Consider the following 16370-nt stretch of genomic DNA (forward strand, 5'->3'; position numbering starts at 1 on the left):
AAACCAAGAGTTGGGTGCTTAACTGACTGAGCCACCCAGTTGCCCAGTACTGTTATTCTTTTTTTTCCTGATAAAAGCTTGAGATGGATATTAGACACTTCACAATTTATGATGAATAATTCTATAACAATAACTTGTCTTACTCCCATTTGTGTTTTTAATTTTCTATAAATATATCTGCTTATATAGCAATGTTTAAAAAAATAATAGGCAACTATCACAAACTGTATGCCTTTTTTTCGGCAGGTGGAGAATTCTGTTCTGACAGAACTGATAATGTCAATATTCTTCATTCATTCTATAAATTTTTATTATCTTATCTTATCGAGAAAGAGAGAGAGCACATGAACAGGCGAGAGGGGCAGAGGCAGAGAGAGAAAGAGAATCTCATGCAGGCTCCACACTCAGTGTGGAGCCCTACTGGGGGCTGGATCTCAGGACCCTGGGATCATGATCTGCGCCAAAATCAGGAGTCTACTGCTCAACCAACTGAGCCACCCAGGCACCCCTCTACAAACATTTACTAAGTACCCACTAGGTGCCATGCTTTGTTTAGGGGATACAGTGGTGTACAAGACAGGTAAGTTCCCTGTTCCTTTAAACTTATGTCCTAATTAGGGGCAGGGATGGTGGTGGTAGTGGAGAAAATTAAAAAAAAAAAAAAAAAAACCAAGCAAAAAAATACACAAATTATCACTTGATAAACACAATGTAGGGAATTAAAATAAGGTATTGAGATAGAGACTAGATAACTACATTAGAGGGAAGGCCTCTCTGAGGGGGTGCCATTTAATATGACAAGAGACACAAGAGGTGCCATTTAAAGTGACTCTCGATCTCTGTGGTGAGTTTGAGCTCCACCTTGGGCATACTGATTACCTAAAAAAAAAAAAAAAAAAAAAAAAAAAAAAATATATATATATATATATATATATGTATATATATATATATATATATGAAATGACAAGAGCCAGGAATACAAAGATTAGGCTAAGAAGGTCTCCGGCAGCGATGACAGCCTGTTCATGTTATTTTGGACAAAACAATGCACAATGCATTATTGTGCAGGACTGTAATGCACATAGCAATATGCATAGCAGTTTTAAGTGCTTAAGGGCCGTTAAGTTCCCTCATTACTGAGACAACTGTCAACCCAACTGAACAGGTAAACTCACACAAATTCAAGTCTGCAGAAATACAGTTGATTGCAGAGCTGCAGAGCAATGGCTATTGTCAAAGGCGTGCCGCACCAAGCTCCAAGCGGTCCTTTCAGAGTTTGAGTCAGGCTGCATTTATCCGGCAGAGTGCAAAGAGCGGGAAGTCCAGTCAGAGTCCAAGCAGTACGTTCATTGGCTTAAGGATGGGGAGAGATTCTTGGCGGATGCTCATTGGTCAAGAGGTAAGCGTCAGTCTCCCATAAATCACGCATCTACGAACCTCAGTCTCGCGTGGTCTTAGCCGCCTCCTGAGGGCTCATGCTTGAGATTCCGTGTTTTTCTATTCTTCGGTTCAATTTGACTTCGAAGTCCTCTCGGGCTGAAATCCTTTGAGGCAGCCGGATGTGTCCCACATACATTTCCAAACTTGCCACTGAGGGTGGCTCTTTCATCCCTCCGTGTTGAAAGCCCCCAGGCAGGCGCCGACCTCCAAGCAGGAGCAAGTTCGGCGTGTAGCACAGAAGGAGCGACGGCCTGTGAGGCGGAGCGTGGCAGGGGAGCTGCTGGAGATGTAGACTGAGCCCGAATCAGGTAGGGCTCTCTGAACTGGGCTGGGGGCTGTGGAGTTTCTGGTCAGTACTATGGGAAGCCACTGAAAAGCATCATACAGGGGAATTGGAGGGAAGTGGAAACATTTGATCTACACGTTGGTAGTAAGAATTTTCAGGCCTGTTGATTGGGTGTTGGGTGCATGGAAAAGAGATGAATCAAGGATTACACCCACTATTTTCTGTTTCCTTTACAGCATCTATTGTAATTATTTCCTAGTCTTTTTTTTCTTCCTTTGTGTATTTTTCCAGTTAGATCCATGTCTACTTTTCTTCTGGTGCTTAATAAATATGTGTTGAGTAAATGATTGAAAAGAGCGCAATCAACACTCCCTTCACCCCGTAACACAGACCTACCTCTTGCTCTCTAGTGGCTGTGTACAGAAACCCATCACCACATTGCTGAAGTCATTTTTCTACTAAGGGACATGTAGTTCCTTCCCAGAGTTTTGCTATTTCAAAAAAATGCTGGAAGGTCATGTTTATGTATGTGTCTGTGCATTTCTGCTAGTATTTTTCTCCAGGATTGAAAAGTAGAATTGGAAGGGCTAGTCTTAAGCTATATGTTATTATAAATTTAAATGGGTATTGTAAGTTTGAGTTCTAAAAAGGTGTACAACTTACATTGCCACCAACACCATGTGAGTGCCTTTTCTCTGTACCGTTTTTTGTTTTTTTTTTTTTAATGTTGATTTATTTTTGAGAGAAAGCATGAGCCGGGGAGGGGCAGAGAAAGAGGGGGACAGAAGATCCCAAGCAGGCTCCATGCTGACATTAGCTCAATGTGGGGCTGAAACTCAGGACCCCTGGGAGATCATGACCTGAGCTGAAGTTGGGGGCTTAACCGACTGAGCCACCCAGGTGCCCCTCTCTGTACTGTTTGTATTAGCATTTGTGAAAATTCTGCAACTAGCAGGCAAAAGATTGTCATTATAATGTACGTTTCAAAAAATATTTTTAAAGGTGAAACTCTTTCATTTTTAGTTTTATTTATTGCCATTTATATTTCTCCAGTGAATTACCTAAAACAATTTATTCTTTAAAAAAATTAAGTTGTTGTCTTTTTATTACTGGTTTATAGCAACTCTTTTTTGGTATGAATGTAAATCTTTGTATGTTACATGTAATATACATATTTCTTCCCCTGTCTGTTATCATCATTCATTTAGAAATGTTTGATTTAAAAAATGTTTTTAAATGTTTATTTATTTTTGAGAGTGAGATAGACAGAGTGTGAGTGGGGGAGGGTCAGAGAGAGAGAGGGAGACACAAATCTAAAGTAGGCTCCAGGCTCTGAGCTTTCAGCACAGAGCCTGATGTGGGGCTCGAACTCATGGACCATGAGATATTTGATTTTTTTTTTTAAAGCAAATCTGTTGTTTTCGTCTTGTCACACATAGATTTCTCTCACCCTCTAAGTGTATATTTCTCTATTTTTTTCTAATATAAAATTTTCATTGTGCTTTAGTTCCATAATGTATTTAAAAACCCACTTTTATATACTGGTAGGTAGGTAGTAAGCTTAACTTTTTCAAAATAGATAACTGATAACATTAACAGCACCATCTTTTAATTTACCACTCTGTCAAAGTGACAGTGCTAGTAAAGTTAACTTTTTCAAAATAGATAACTGATAACATTAACAGCACCTCCTTTTAATTACCACTCTGTCAAAGTGACAGTGCTGTTTTAGCCTAAGCCTTCTCTTATGCTTGGGTTTCATCCTAAACTCCCTCTTCTGTTCTCTAGATCTCTTTGTATTGGAGTCATGACTATTTTAATAACTGTCTTCATGACCATTTTTCTTCAAAATGTTGTTGGCAATTTTTGTATGTTGACTCTATACATAGACATAACCAACTCATCCAGTGTTCCCTCCACCAACTTCTATGCCATATAGTATTGGACTTTTGATTGGAATTGATTGAAATTACATACAATTTATTATAGTTTAATTGGGGGGAAATTTGACCACTTTACACTACGTAGTCTACCCTTATAAGAAAATATGGTATGGCTCAGCACTTACTGATTATTTTATATTCCTTCAGGAAAGTTACAGTTTTCTTTTTTTTTTTTTCTCCACGTATTTGACATGTAATATTGTGTAAATTTCAGGTGTAGAACAGGTTAATTTGAGATATTTACTTATTTTATTGAAGTGTAGCTGACATACAGTATTATTTTAATGTGTACAATGTAGTGATTCAGTGTTTAGTATATACATTATGAAGTGATCACCACTACCATGTTACTATATAAAGTTGTTACAATATCATAAACTATATTCCTTATGCTGTACATTGCATCCGTATGTCTTATTTATTTTATAATTGGAAGTTTGTACCTTTAAATCCCCTTCCCACATTTTGCCCATCTCCCCACCCACCTCTGGCAACACCAGATTCTCTCTATGAGTCTGTTTCTGTTTTGTTTGGTTTTTTATATTCCATATATAAGTGAAATCATGCAGTATTTGTCTTTCTTTGACTTATGTCCCTTAGCATAATAACCTCTAGGTCCATCCTTGTTGCCACAAATGGCAAGATTTCATTCTTTTTTATAGCTGAATAATATTCCATTGTATATTGGAATTGTACGTGTATATGTATACCACACATGTATACCACATATGTATATGTATATCACAACTTCTTTATGCATTACTCTAACAGTGGACACTTCGGTTGCTTCCATATCTTGGCTATTGTAAATAATGGTGCAGTGAATATAGGGGTGCATATATCTTTCGAGTTGGTGTTTTTGTTTTGTTTGGGTAATTACCCAGTCATGGAATTACTGGATTGGTTGGTAGTTCTATTCTTAATTTTTTTGAGGAAGCTCCATACTGTTTTCCATAGTGGTTGCATTGTTGTGCTTTCTTTCCTACCAGCGGGGCACGAGGGTTCCCTTTTCTCTTCATCCTCACCAGCACTTGTTATTTCTTGTCTTTTTAATAAGAGCCATTATGACAGGTGTGAGGTGATATCTCATTGTGGTTTTGATTTGCATTTCCCTGATGATGAGTGATGTTGAGTGCCTCTTCATGTGTCTGTTGTCTATCTGTGTGTCTTTGGAGAAATGTCTGTTGAGGTCCTCTGTCCGTTTTTTAATTGGATTGTTTGTTATTGTTTTTATATTGAGTTGTATACAGATATGTTTATGTCTTATAATTACTGCAGGTTTTTTATAAAGGCTTGTGCATTTCTCAACTTTTTTCTATATGTTTTATAGTTTTATATCCAGCTACGTTATTGAAACCTTAGTTCCCAATGGGCTAGACTTAAAACAATTAGTTTTTTTTTCTCTTACTCTTTGATGCTTTTATCTCCTTTAGCCGCAACCATCCAATACTGCTTTGTCAAAGCTACAACCATCCAATACTGCTTTCTCAAAGGGTTCTGCTCTCAGGCTGTTATCCAGAAACACATAATAAAATATTAGCCGTTAACTAAGGTGTTGGCTGATAATTGGGAAGTTAGATAATGGCATTCATTTCTTACCCTATTTGCCCTCGTGCTGAGTGCTCATTTCCTCTGCTTTGCCTTGACCCTTTCAGGCTGCATTGCCCAGGCTTCTGGGGCACTGGTGAGAGACTGGAGGGAGGGCTGAGGAAGGGAGAAGTCATTATAGGTTACTTGTTTTTACCTGTGATGCTACTGCAGTCCTCGTGAAGGAGTCCATCTCCCGATTTTGTCATAGTTTTGCTTTAACAGACACCTTCCCTTTCCTATCTCTATTTGTCCATTTCCTAAACCATTGCAATGGTTTTCTTTTTAATTTCAACCTACATCAAATTTTTATGTGGAAAATATGTTAATTTTAAAAGCTACATATCATTCAGCAGATCTGCTTTGAGCATCTACAGTGTGTTAGGCATGAAGATACAGAAATAAAAGAAACTGCCCTTGTTCTCAAGGGGTTCACAGGTTAATGATGAGGTGCTAAAATCCAGCACCTAGCTAATTCCTTGGGACAAATGCAGGGAAAGGAGTAAACGCAAATACTGTAGCAGCACCAGTAAAGGGCCCCTAACTTAGTCGTAGTGGGCAGGGAAGGCTTAATAGCGAGGTCCAGTTGAAGCTACTTAAAAAGTTGCTTGGGAAAGAAAGGGTAAAAACATGAAGAGGTAAGAGAGCATGACCCATTGTGGTTATTGTCAGCACTGTGTAAGGCTGGAGTATAGAATATTTGTGGGGGTAAACAGAAGGTAGTCTAGAAGTAGGGTATCTCATGAAGGGCTTTACATAGTATAGTGAGATAGCATTTAGTTACACATTAACTGATGTGCTACCTTCCCCCCCTTTCTAGAGCCTAGGAACCATCCTTCCATGCTACAATCATCTAGGATTGTCTATGTTTACTGCCCTAGGACAGGCTGTTCTAGAAACAGGAAAATAAGTTTCCACCAGACTCTAATCTGTTTAAGGAAAGGACTTATCTCCAGGTGTCCCCAAAGCCTGCAATAGTTCCTATTTGTACTTAATCAGTGATTGTTGAATTGATGAAGAAAAGAATCAGATTCTTGGTGGTTGTGTTTCAAGAGCTTATTTTGAGTTCTAAGGACCCATGTTCTGAAGTTTCAATAGCTCATGTCCCAAAGGCACAGGTCATCAAGTTAAAGACAAATATTCTAGATTTGGAAAAGCAGAAGTCAGTTAGAGATAGTTTTTTGTATACCAGACTAGATGATTGTTTTACCTTTGAGGAAATGATGTACCCTGATGGAAAGCAGTGATGTTCACTGGAACACTAAATGCTGATATGTGTTTGTGAAAAGGGACCTTTTCCATACCCCTCTTCAGGCACAGTCTGGAGATGGGAGGAACATATGATAAGAATCTTATATGAAGTCAGGGGGGTCAGAGAGCAGATGATAACTGTGCTTATAATCTCAATGGAGCCAGGAGTAGTGACAGTTTTATAGAAGTTTCCCTCCACTCTGCATAGTATGGGTGTAGTGGAGTAGACAGGACCATGTGCAATAGTTAAGCAGAAAGACCATGTAGAATTTCCTTTTGCCCATAAAGCATGTGAAACAACTACATATGTTCTGGATGTAGCTGAGAGAGAGAGAGAGAGAGAGAAAGAGAGAAAGAGAAAGAGATACTGACAGACAGATGGACACCAACCTGAGGAGACATAATAGGTAGGGCAAGGAGAATGTAGCTGTGTCCTATTATAGCCCAGCAACTATAAATTAGATGGAATTGATGGTGTCTGAGCTGATGCTAAAGGACTCAAGTGAACACCAAGGGCTAGGTTTTTCTCCTTCGCTTCCCCTTGCCTTGGTACACTTTACAACCTGAGATACTTAGATGTATCCAGGTGGAAGGGTGGGAAAAGAAATCCTGAATTAACTGAGAAAACCCTGAGTTAAATTAAAACTAAATTTCCTGCAGCACTGGAATGAGAACACAAAATAAACATTGAGATGAATGATAAAATAAAGAAAGGTGTATTTGCACACTCCTGCATTTTTAGGCTGAGATTTTTATCATTATTATGTTATTAAATATGGACTTACTTATGCACAAGATGGTGGCTATCATTCCTTCATTTAGCTTTTACTAGGTACCACATGTAGAGAGTGAGGTGAGGTACAAATATGAATAAGACAGACTCCCTGACCTCAAGGGTTGCACAGTAAAGTTGGGGAGAATAGCATGAATAGAGTTACAGGGGGATATAATGGGATCTTGCAAGAGTGGAGCAGAGTATAAAATTCATGGGAGCTTTAGATAGTGTTTAAATCTTAGAGGGATTCAGTGGTGGCTCTTTGGAGGAAAGAGCTTTTAGCCAAAACATAAGAGATGAGTAGGAGCTGGGGAGGTGAACATTTAGGTGGAGCAACTAGCATGTGCAAAGGCACTGAGGCACAAGAGAGTATTGGTTGTTGAGAGATGTACAAATGTTTTAGTGTTGTCTTAATGAAGATGTTGTGGTGGTAGCACAGGGTGGGTAATGTGTAAAGACAATACAGGGCAGGTCATAAATGAACTTGTTAATCACGCAAAAGAATTTCATTTCGTTAGATAGAAATCAATGAAAAAATTTCAGCAAGGGGGCAACACAGCACCGTAACCAGATCTACCTGTTGAAATAATCACTTTGGCAAGGTAAACCAGACTTGAAATTAAAGGCAGTGAGATCAGCAGGGAAGGCTTTTGGACCCCTAGTACTTACAGCCATGTTGCAGATTGCTGTCATTTATGAACTTCTACCTTTTTGTCAGGCACCTTACACATTTGTTCCATTTTTTCCTCATACCAGCCTTATGGGGTGGCTAGACCTACGAGTCAGATGACCAACAAGTTTCCAAAATTGTTATCCTTTCCACTCAAATATTCGTCTCCACTCTCAGCCCAGGAAAAGGATGCTGAAGGCCTGGATGAGAGTAGTAGTGGAGAAGGACATGAGAAGCCTGACGTGGGAGATATTTAGGGTTCAGTGATTAATTGGATGTGGGGATAAAGGGAGAGTTAAAGCCTGGGCATATAGCCACATTTCCTGTTAGGGCAGTGGGTGGGTGGTAGAGATATTTGACAGGAGATAAAAACCAGGAGAGGAGCAGGGTCTCTGGGGAGGGTGTTGAGTTTTAGATATGTGCTTTTTGGTGTCATTCATGACATAAAGAATGGGGTGATTAGAAGTCTGCATAAATTTGGTGGAAGGATAACTGCAAGGGGAGATGGAGATGCTGAGAAATTATGCCCCAGGCCACTAGACCCCTATAGTCTTAACTGATGAGATCTGTCTTCATGAGATACCTCTCTCACCCTCTGGAGTGCATGTGTCTTACCAAGGCTTCCAAAATACTTGCTGTTTCTTGGCTGATTAACTTGGTGCCATCTGTAGAATAGACTAAAGTGATATTCTGTGGTGTGCTCAGATGTGTCAGCCCATTCAGAGTATATTATGACAGAGGGAGAGTTATAGCCTTGGGGCAAGGCCATACACAAAGACTGTTGTCCCTTCCATATGTGAATGTGAACTGTGTCTGATCTGTTGTCTTGATTAGACAGAAAATAACTCATTGCCCAGATCAATACCTTGTACTTTGTAGCTGAGACAGCACTAACCTGCTCTAACAAAGCTGTGGTGACCTCACAGTTGTCACCACAGCTGCACTTAGAGGTAGTATTGATGGAGTTTATAGCAGTCCATTGTCATCCTCCAGGATCCACATGGTTACTTCAAGAGTCAGACTGGTGAATTAAATGGAGATATGATGAGGACTGCCACTCCTGCCATTGTTCCCAGCATGCAGTAATGTTTCTGATTTACTGTCTTGGCTGAAGGGTGATTGGTGGTGGAGTTTGGCCTTCCCCACTATAATGTGTTAGGTTGTGAATGACCCTAGTTATCTGTCAGGTGGCTAGGAGGGAGGTGCAAGTAAATTTTGATATTTGCAAGTGTTTTCTTGCAAAGCAGAGGCCTTTGTGTCATCTTCAAGCAAGGGGAATGTTAACTTTTAATAAGGAGGAGTAGGCCTCTTTTAGGCCCAGAATGGGCCTGGGAATCTGGTGTTTTGAGGTTTTTGAATGCCTTAACCCAAGTGTCCCATTTCCCAGTCTCAGGGTGCCATTTTTTTTCAACCTGGGTCCTTGCTGTGGCATAGTGGACTTTCCAGAGTTGAGATTAAATTTCTCTGGAGCCTGTTAACTTAGACCTGATGTTCAGATGGCTCTGTCCTCCAACTTTAGGGGTTAGAGTCTCTTTGATGCTGCCAAGAGGCCTCCTGACTTTCTCACTCTTCAGCACTATTAATATTTTGGACACGATCCGTCTTTGTTGGGGGTGGTGTTGTCTTGTGCACTGTTGGATGATTAGTAGCATCACTAGCATGTACATACCAGAGCCAGCAGCACCCCATCTTCTCCCCAGTTGTGGCAACCAAAAGTATCTCCAGAGATTACCAAATGATTGCTCATGAGGGCAAAGTTGACCCTGTGGAGAACCACTGCATGAGATAAAAGGTTGTTAGGGTGGAGCAAGGTGTTATGTGCTTCAACTGTCCTGATGTCATATGCCCTCCGCCCTCTCCCCTAATACAAAAAAAAAAAAAAAAAAAAGTGAACCTGATTCTGTTCAAACCTTAGAACACATTTAACAGGTGTAGTGGGTAATGTAGTGCACTGCCCACATTTCCCTTCAGGACTGAGGTAATCATTTCCCAGCATCTGAAAATGTTGGCCACGGAGGGTTCACAGCTGAAGAAGATTGCCCTCAGCTGAAGGAAGCTGCCTTGTGCAGGGTTTCACACCCTCTTTGTAGGCACCTGCATCTAGTGACTGCTTAATAGGATAGTATGCTGTCTCTTTGCCACAACAACTTTAAAGGGCCATCCTACCTCCAGAGCTCGCCAGGGATAGGCAGTGGCCTTTGCTGCAACTTCACTGCAGTTCACTTTCTCTCTGTCTAGCTTCTTTCACTCAAGTGTTCTTCCTGAGAGCAAACCCCAATAAATAGATCTTCCACACGTCTCTCTCTTAATGTCTATTCCCAGTGAACTCAACATAAGAGAGTTGGTCTGAGGAAGCAGACTATAAAGTAGAATTTTAGAGTGGAATAGCTCACCAGCTCACTAAGGATCCCATGACCAGTGGGAGGGGAGTTCTAAGACCTGGCATGTCATAGTAGTGCAGTTGTTAAATCTTTTGCTGGTGGGGAACTGGGATGGGAAGCAGTTGAAGGGAATGTGTTGGCAGGTGCAGTATCTCAAGCATTTGAAATGTTCAAGGGATGTGAAATCATTAGGATGATGGACTTAGATTGCCGAGTGCTGAAGAAAGACAGTTAAGTCTGATGATGCAAAATGTTAGTAATGCTGAGGTTTAGAAGCCCTGATCTGATGAGTTCAAATATTTATGAATTAACTGTTTCATTAGGGTGTACACATTCTATAATTGTGTCCACATTTATTAGCTGGAATTCTGTTTTTAATAAAGGAACTTTTTTTTTAATTTGTCATTATCTAGGTTTCCTTGATTATTCTAACATTTTCATTTTAGGGTAATAGAATAGCTATGGAAAGGGTCAGTAGGAAGTCAGGGAATCATTACAATTTTTTCTGCAGGCCTAAATTAAGTATAGATAATTGCATAATTTAGGAATGAGAACCAATAAGATTTGGCAATAAATAGTTACTGAGGGCACGCAGAAGTTAGAATGACTCTTGGTTTTCTCACTGGGTGGATGACAATGCCAGTCATTTAAAAGAGAAAAACAAGGCAGATGAGAGATTTGGAGACATTGAGTTTGAGAAGTGTAGTAGATGAAGTGATCATTCAGCAGGTCTGCACTTCCTCTTTCTTAGCTTCTATGAGAAAACTTCTCAGAGCCTTTGGTGTTGTGCTTGGCTGCATGACGTGCTTTCACTAACAGAATACGGATAAAAATGATAGTGTGCCCTTTCAAAGGCTAAGCCATAAGAGGAACTCTGTGTTTCTACTCAGGGAAGGAGCATCCAATCCCTACCATGAAAATAAAAGGTCCCTTCAGTATGGGACTCAGAACAAACACATACGGAGTGGATCTGAGCCAAAACCACAGCTTAGAGCAGAGCTGCCTAGTTGAGCCCAGTCTAGGTTGGCTGAATTGCAGTCAATCTGCAAATTCATGAGCATGAGAATCAGTGTTTTTTGCCATTGTATGTGTTATGTGTTATTGAATGGTAGTGTGTTATTTGGGAGTAGGATGGAAACAAAAACCCTGAGGGTCACACAAATGAAAATGTGTAGTAGGGAGTTGTTATGTGCAATTCTCAAAATTAAGTGAAGATCACAAAGGGAAAATGAATAAGGGCCAAAGACAGAACCTTAGGTAAATATTCAACATACTGACCATTTGTCATTTGGACATGCTCCGTTCTGAGTATTGAAGGTATTTCTTTATTCTGTGATATTATGTACTTTAGGATATAAATGAGGGTATGTATTACTATAATAATTCCCTGTATATGCCACCCAATCACTTAGAGCTATAATATGCACATGGATTCTCTGGATTACCTAGAGAAGATAAAATAGCAATCTGTACATTTCTTCCTGAATAAAACGCTTTCCCTCCCAGGGTGGGTCTTTCATTTGATTTTGAAGGGAAATGGATCCTAATTCTCTTGGTTTTCCGTTCTAGCTTGTTTTCTTGGCGGGGTTCTGCTTCCACAGCAAAACATCTCTTCAGACTTGTAGGTCTATTTCCATCAGAAACCATTCTGTATGTCAGTCTTAGAGACTGAATAGTCAGTTTCTATCCATCTTTCCTCAATAGCCAGTTGAGAAAATTTTATTTATTTCCTTTATGGCATTGAAAAGTCAGTTGTATTCTTCAAGGGTTAGTTTCCATTTTTATGTTAGTGCTCTCTTTTCCCCTCTCCCGCTTCCCCACTCCCTCTTCTCTCCTTTTCTTCTCATTAAGCCTTACCCTCTCACCCCCCAACTCTGCCATTCGCTGCCATTGGTAATGACATTTTCTGATTCCTTCAGGTACTATGAAGAGGATTAACTGTTGTTTTTACTCTTGTGTACCAACTCTACAGGTACATAGATTTTGTTTGTTTGTTTGTTGTTATTGTTTGTCAGTAATATAATGTTCCCCTTCCTTTTAAATACCACAGTTCCTGTTAACTGCTACAACCACAGTAGCATCATTGACTACAAAAATGCTTTTATTCTGGTGGGGCCTGGAGCCTCTGCTCCAAGTCTTGATGGAGACAGACACAGAATTATATTTAAACCAACCTCATGAAGTGGGTTGCAGATGCTCTTTCTCCCAGACAACCCTTCAGAGCAACTTCCTGTTCTCATGAGGAACAAACCCGAATGAATTACTTTATGCAGAAAAGACAGAAAAAAGAGAGTGTCATTTCCTCTGCTGAGATTACGACTTGACACTCATTCATTTAAGTCAGACATTTAATAGAAAGGGGGAAGTTCAGACAGACAGCTAATTATGGAGAAGATGATGCGTTTAATTTTAGAAACACTGAATTTCAGTATCTATGGAGGTCAACTAGTATTGGGATGCATGGTATTAGTTTGTCTTTTAGCATGCTGAATTTGAGGTCTGGGGGGACTTTTATGTAGAGGTGTCCAGTTGACAGGACTGACACACAGGGGAGACGTCAGGGTCACCGTTACAGATTTGGGTGTTATTCTTGTTTTTAAAGCTCTGAGAGGTGGTAGAGAAACACATGGACTGATAAAAGCAAAGGCTGAGGATTGAGCCTTGGGTTGCACCCAATTTAGCAGAAGGAAGGAGGAAGTAAAACCAATGAAAGAGAAAGATGAGCATGTGTAGTAGGGAAATTGTGACAATACAGTCTCTTGCCTGCTAAGGCGGATAGAATTCTGCGAGTGTAGGCGTAGTTGTGAGTGTCTCTGGCTAATGAGAGACCGGGAGCATGAAAGCTGAGCAAAAGCCATCTGACTTGGTGACCAGGAACCACAATTGAGAAGCTAGTTTCAGTGGACTGGCATGAACTGGAACTGAGTGCCTGTGATTAGGGAGAGATTTAGTAGTGAGTAAATGGGGGAGAGGGAGACAGACAACCTTTCAAAAAATGCAGGCAGGAAATGAAGAAAGAAAAAGAACTCCAGGATTAAAGTCATTGTTACCAAACTCCGGTGAAACGACTTCAGGGCTCTTCACTGCTCTGGCCCTGGGATGCCTTGGATTTTGTGATATTTGTTGGCTAAGTAGGCTCCACACCCAGTGTGGAGCCCAGTGCGGGGCTTGAACTCAAAACCCTGACTGAGATCAAGACCTGAACTGAGATCAAGAATCGGACGCTTAACCAACTGAGCCACCCAGGCACCTCTGATATTTATCAGCTTTTAAAAAATCTGCTGTTTGTTATGATTTCTCATTCTAAAGAAGTGTTCACTTTAGCACCTTATTTCATGTTTGTCAGTTTATATTCTTTTTCCTAAAAGATGCTACTCATATCGCCTAAGCTTCTGGTCCTCTGGAAGCTTTGGGTCCTTCCCACCTTTGGATCCTTCCCAGCAAGAATCTATGTTCATGTAACAGATTCATCAGTAAGGGGATTACTTCTCTCTTGTCTTCTTGGGTCCAAGAACAGTTTTGGTAGAGATGACTTCTAACTTATGTTAGAACATGTTAATATGGTGGTCGTGAGCAAGCACAGCAGTTAAGTTGTCCTGAATATTGAAAGCGTACTTTATTTTGGCTCCTCTCCATGTTGGCCTTTCTTCCTTTCCTTTAACCTCCTATTAGCACAGACTGGTTGAGCAGGTTAGTTACTAATACTTTGGAAGATATCTTAATGGGTGTGATTGAATGAACCTTTGTCATCTTGAAGTTCTATATTTGTTGCAAAGAATAGAACTTCAAGGATAAGGGAGGCAGAGCTGGAAGAATCAATTAGTATCTGGGACAAGGCAGGGGAAGTGGCGGCAGAGAGAGAATGGCCATGGGGAGGAGGTGAGTAGCTCTAAGGAAGAATAAGTGAGCCAGCCATCATAGAGGTTTTGTCCAGGTAAGGGGTCTGGAGTGGGGGTGGCTGGATTTTCTGGGATTGGCCAAGGACACGGGCCCAGACTCACAGGACAAGGGAAGAGTTGAAGTTATACGGGGAGGATACACAAGAAAGAGACAGAAGTGCAGAAAGTGAGGTGATGTCAGGGGTGAGTGTGGCTGCCTCCGAGACACCTCCAGAGCACCCCGCTCACAGGAAGAGCTTGTTTGATCACTGACTCATTGTGGGCCTGCTCTTCCTGTGCTTTAGTTTCCCCTTCTGTAAGATGAGAAGCACCACAAAGGGCTGTGCGGAGGAAAAGCTAAGAAAAATAGACCCAAAACACTAGTGGTAGATACATTCTCCTATGGTTTCTATGGCAATAATCTTGGGCTGAAGTTTAAAAAAACCATATAAAGTGAGTAAAATACTTGTCTACTTGTTAGTAAAGTGCATTTCAGATTGAGATTTTTCTCTTATGAGGGGTTGTCGCTAAAAGAGATAGTTTTCCTCAAGAAAACCCCCAGTCTCAGGGTCTCTACTTTGTCATTGAAATGCAGAAGCTGAATTTGGCACATATTTTTTGCTGTAATGAAATAGATGGTAAACAAATATTAGTTCTCTCATGTCAAATAATATCTATTGAGTACCTACCATGTGCCACCATGCCAGCATTGTAGTTCTATCTCTGGTGAGACTGCAGATAGAAAGGGTAGATTCAGCCTTAAATAAGTGTAGCAAGGGGTACCGCTAATTACAGTCACATGAGACTAAGGCTCTGTGTATTCCACAGGTATGCTCTGACAGATCAGACAAGGAACGGGATCGCAGGGTACAGATGTCAGACAAGTTCCACAAAGGAGCTGACACACGAACTGGGCCATGGAAATGTTCAGTGAGGAGGGGCTCAGGGAGCGAAATGAAGGGCAGGAAGACTTGGGAGGAGGATTTTGCACTTTGGCATTACATCTCAAGTCAGATTATTAGAATGATAATTTCTTAGAAGCTGACACCATATCTGATACATCTTTGCATGTCCCAGTGACTTTTCCTAGACCTTTGCCCCCAGTGGAGCCACAACAGTTCACTCTCTGGTCTAAAAATGATTCAGTAGCCTTCCATTGATTATGAATCAAATCCAGTGCTTTCTTCTGGACTTTGAAGCCCTGCATGAAATGTGTCAATTTTGAACTGCTCTTTCCTTCTTGCCATGTGACTCTAACACTTGTTTTGTGATTGGCTGTTCTCCCTCTCCAGGTTTCCATGTTTCCTCAGAGGGGTCTTGTTTGACCAGCTTATTTAGGTAGGCTCCTCATCCTCTATCATGATTTTCTTTATTGTTGTATCCTATTACTAAAATATTTATTGAATAAATTAAACGTTGATTCAAATAACAATAATGATATTAGCAAAAGTTAATATTTGTTGAGTGCTTATTAGATACTGGGCATTATGCTTTTTTTAATTTTTAATTTTTTTGTAACTTTTTTGTGGCAAGGATACTTTAGATCTATTTTTAGCAAATTCCAAGTATATATTATTAAGTATAGTTACCATGTGGTACATTAGATCTCTAGAATTTTCTCATATTGCAGCAGAAAGTTTGTATGTATGCTGTATGCTTACTTTATTATAGATACTACCCCATTTAGTCCCCAGAGTAAACTCATGAGGTAAGTAGTATTATTATTTCTATTTTACACAAGAGGAAACTAAAACTTGAGAGGCCAAGCAGATTGGCCCAGGAAACACAACTAATGATATAGTGACAGTTTAGAAATCAGGAAGTCTGACCTCAGAGCCTGTGCTTTTAAACATATTTACTTAATACTTTTAAATACTACTTCTTGAAAGTGTATAACTGCACACAGCATTAGCAAATGATTACTATATATTTATTTCAGAGCAGCCTTGTATTCTGTGAATTTTTGTTATTCAAAAATTGTTTTAAATGTTTATTTATTTTTGTGAGAGAGAGAGTGTGCACAGACACACACACACACACACACACACACACACACACACACACACACACATGAGTGGGGGAGGGGCAGAGAGGGGACAAGATGATCTGAGGCAGGCTGTGTGCTGGCAGGAGGCAGGCTGATGCAGGGCTCAAACCCA

General features: G+C 40.3%; 2 long non-coding RNA genes across 4 annotated transcripts in view; one reads left to right on the plus strand and one right to left on the minus strand.

The window, feature by feature from the left end:
* Nucleotides 1-1369, minus strand: part of LOC109495574 — a 33010-nt gene extending 31641 nt beyond the window's left edge. Inside the window, exon 1 of the long non-coding RNA XR_002151049.3 lies at nt 1176-1369. This is a non-coding gene — a long non-coding RNA (uncharacterized LOC109495574). The remainder of the gene's footprint in view (nt 1-1175) is intronic.
* A 90-nt stretch (nt 1370-1459) lies between these two features.
* Nucleotides 1460-16370, plus strand: part of LOC123382735 — a 543574-nt gene continuing 528663 nt past the window's right edge. Inside the window, exon 1 of one of the 3 annotated variants that reach the window (XR_006591612.1) lies at nt 1460-1748. This is a non-coding gene — a long non-coding RNA (uncharacterized LOC123382735). The remainder of the gene's footprint in view (nt 1749-16370) is intronic. The other 2 variants (XR_006591610.1, XR_006591611.1) reach the window with 2 other exon arrangements.

The sequence above is a fragment of the Felis catus genome, chromosome F1 (genome assembly GCF_018350175.1).
Source record: "Felis catus isolate Fca126 chromosome F1, F.catus_Fca126_mat1.0, whole genome shotgun sequence".
In the NCBI taxonomy this organism is placed as follows: domain Eukaryota; kingdom Metazoa; phylum Chordata; class Mammalia; order Carnivora; family Felidae; genus Felis; species Felis catus.